Source organism: Cucurbita moschata, unplaced genomic scaffold (assembly GCF_002738365.1).
Source record: "Cucurbita moschata cultivar Rifu unplaced genomic scaffold, Cmos_1.0 Cmo_Scf00148, whole genome shotgun sequence".
NCBI lineage: Eukaryota > Viridiplantae > Streptophyta > Magnoliopsida > Cucurbitales > Cucurbitaceae > Cucurbita > Cucurbita moschata.
The window spans coordinates 52,657-56,238 of NW_019268664.1; the positions used below are offsets into that span (position 1 = coordinate 52,657).

The 3,582-nt window shown below is 38.8% G+C and overlaps 2 non-coding genes across 2 annotated transcripts; both read left to right on the forward strand.

The window, feature by feature from the left end:
- Positions 1–228: 228 nt before the first annotated feature.
- Positions 229–300, forward strand: TRNAP-AGG. The gene has a single exon. It is a non-coding gene; the product is annotated as a tRNA-Pro (tRNA).
- A 246-nt stretch (positions 301–546) lies between these two features.
- TRNAP-UGG lies at positions 547–618 on the forward strand. The gene has a single exon. It is a non-coding gene; the product is annotated as a tRNA-Pro (tRNA).
- The last annotated feature ends 2,964 nt before the right edge of the window (positions 619–3,582 follow it).

The window sequence follows — 3,582 nt, forward strand, 5'->3', positions numbered from 1 at the left end:
TTCTTTCTCCATCTTATTCCTAATAACTCTGCAACTAAATTCATATTATGCTAAGAAACAATTTTTTAGGGTTGTAGTTTATTCAACATTACATGCCTTACTTACAAGTAAAATACTAACCATCAACTTTTATTTTATAGTCCAACAACCGCTCAAAAATATAGATTTCAAACTTGAGAGAAAAAATATATTGAGTGGGAGTTAAAAATGTTCCAATCTTTTTAGAAAGGGCATTTGGTCTAGTGGTATGATTCTCGCTTAGGGTGCGAGAGGTCCCGAGTTCAATTCTCGGAATGCCCCTATGTTCATTTCTCAAAAGATCCACCATCTACTTGTGTACTACACCATATATGTCTTAAATGGAGCTATCAAACTAGAAAATAACTTGTATTGTTTTGAAGTTATCGCAAACCCTATGTAAATAATTTAACAGCGGTCGAGATCTAAAACATATAATAATAATTGCTCATGGATTACATTAACAAAGAAATAAATGAAATAATGATGATACATTCCATAAGTAACTTAATATATAGTCCATAATAAGGGCATTTGGTCTAGTGGTATGATTCTTGCTTTGGGTGCAAGAGGTCTCGAGTTCGATTCTCGGAATGCCCCTCCAAAAGTAAAAAGGGACTATCATTTTTGGTGTGAGAGGTCTTCTTAAGTTCAATTCTCAAAATGACCCCAACAATATTTTATCAAAATGAATTATGCAAGATAATATGATTTAAAATGTGGTTTTTAAACATTGAACCAAGAAGATGAGAATAGAGAATGAAGGTTAAGAAGATGAGAATAGAGAATGAAACATATTCATGGGAGAATAAAGATTGTGTTTCTAAGAACTTTTGTATTCTTTTAGGAACTTTTCAGTCAAATAGGTCATATGTTGTCACAATCTTAATGTATTCTTTCTAAGAACTTTTCAGTCAAATAGATCATATGTTGTCACAATCCTAATTGTTCTTGTATTCTTTCTAGGAACTTTTCAGTCAAATAGATCATCTGTTGTCACAATCTTAATTGTTATTGTATTCTTTCTAGGAACTTTTCAGTCAAATAGATCATCTGTTGTCACAATCTTAATTGTTATTGTATTCTTTCTAGGAACTTTTCAGTCAAATAGGTCATCTGTTGTCACAATCCTAATTGTTCTGGTATTCTTTCTAGGAACTTTTTAGTCATATAGGTCATCTGTTGTCACAATCCTAGAACTGTATTCTTTCTAGGAACTTTTCAGTCAAATAGGTCATCTGTTATCACAATCCTAGAACTGTATTCTTTCTAGGAACTTTTCAGTCAAATAGGTCATCTGTTGTCACAATCCTTTTAAGGAAGATGCACCGAAATAACCGATGAAGAAGTTTCAGAGAGCCATAGGTTCGAATCCTGTCACCTTGATGTGGTATTCTTAGGGGCCGAAGTGCAAAGCCCCGTAGTCTCTCCGTGGTTAAGAAGGCAGGCATGTTGTCCACTGTCGTCACATAGGTCATCTGTCGTCACAATCTTTTTAAGAAATATGCGCCCAAATAACCAATGAAGAAGTTTAAGAGATCCATAGGTTCGAATCCTATCACATTGATGGGGTATTCTCAGGGGCCGAAGTGCAAAGCCCCATAGCCTATCCGTGTTCAGGAAGGCAGGCAAACCGCACACACTGAAAAAAAAACGAAGATCTCCTTTTCTATCACACGTAGAATTGTCATTCTGTTGTCTTTTAAAACCCCTTACCTTATCAGTCATCAGGCAGGTTTTTGGTATCATATAACGAGATAATTATTATGAAAAAGCTATTCCACTAGTGTAACTTAGATACCCTTTCTTTGTGGTATCGGTCATGCTATTTGAATAGCCTGAAGTCATCATAGCCTCTCCACCGGTTCCGAATACTCCTTCGGCATCAATGTGCTCCAATGAAAGAGATCAGACCCTTTCCTGAACTAGAACCGGGCACAAAACGCCGAGGATAAAGTTGAAAGCGAGCTCTTTTCGCGTATACGCAATCTCGAAACCCAATTAGCTCACGGACTGTCTCCTCAACCTTGGCGAGTATGAGTGCTTGGTAAGAGAGAATGTCGAAAGAGAAAGACATTCGATTACGACAACATTCCAACTACCAAAGTGCACTAAACCTAGTAGAGATCTTCGACCTAACGATAATGGAACTTCAAGCCCATTTAATCAATCCCCTTTGTACTTTATTGTTGACCAAATCGGATGCACGCCAAGCCTAAATTCTCTCTTAGTCACCCGAAAACGAAAGTTAGATCAGATCCAAAGTTTACGAATCGAAGAGAAAATGGATATGAGTTCTACACGCTTTCATTTTCAAAAGCTTCACTTGCCTACGGTACTTTATTCAGGATGTGCAACAATACGATCATCTCTCAGCCGTGTATAGAGAATTCCTTGATCATTTCCTTGGCGTATAACACAAATGAAGTCGCTTCTCTGACCGCCCATCATATGAGTCCATACTTGTCTTGTTGGTTTGTTGTACTATTCTATACCTCTCTCAATTGATAGAAAGACGTACGGGAGCTGGGAGGGCCTATCGTGAGGGAACTTTCCTTTTCACGGTTGGCAAAGGTAAAGCGGGAGCTGCATATGTCCAAAGTGATCAAGGCAGAGCGACTCCTTCTTTAAAAGATGTTGGTTTTATCGAAACTGTTAGATTTGCTTTCATTAAAGAAAAAGTAGTAGCTCTTGGTTTGGCCAAGGTCGATTCGTATGGCAATGCGGACTCGATTCAGGATGAGGATTCCGCTTTTCATACTGCTGTTATGAGCCGAAAGATCTGGTAAGCTATCTCGCTAAACGAAAGGAAAAAGCACGTACGCGTTGACATTGTTACAAGGGGCGGGGGCCCGCCAAAGAAGGTCAGTCGGACTAGGTTAGGACCCTTGATCCGATTCAGCTAAGTTCTTCCATGCGAGAATGCATGCGTATCGGTATCCTCTTTAGGACTGGTTGCTTCCTCTTTTTGTTTATATGTTTGGAGAAACCTCCTAAGCCCACCTTTCTTATCAGGTGTGATTCAATCTTTCAGCTCAAACTTTCCTATCGTCCGACGAAAAAGGTAGGAGTACGACTACCTTTTCCTTTTCTTGCTCTAGCCAAGGGATCATTCAGTTTCTACCAAAAAGTTCGCTATCTATTAGTTGCCGTAATCGAATGTATTTCTCATTTCATGTTAGCTCCTCCAAGAACTTTCTGATCCGTAGTAGATGAAACCTTGGACTTCTATCGGACTTATAGCATTGCCTGGTGAGCTCGCCGTTGAGGGTTGGCCATATAGGAGATCGAGCAGCCTTTCTTTCCCTACCTGGTATGCTTTTCCGCTTATCGTGCAACTAGCCAACTAGCCAAAGAGACTGATTTTTTTAATAGAGTTGATTCATAGATGTATTTCTCATTTCATGTTAGCTCCTCCAAGAGGTTCTGCTTATCCATACTCAATAGTCACACTTTCAGCCGAAAGACTGATTTTTTTCATAGAGTCGGTTCATAGATCAAGAAAGAATGAAGCTGCTTACAAGGACGTTTACGCGATCCGTCTTTTCATACTCGCCTTTTCAT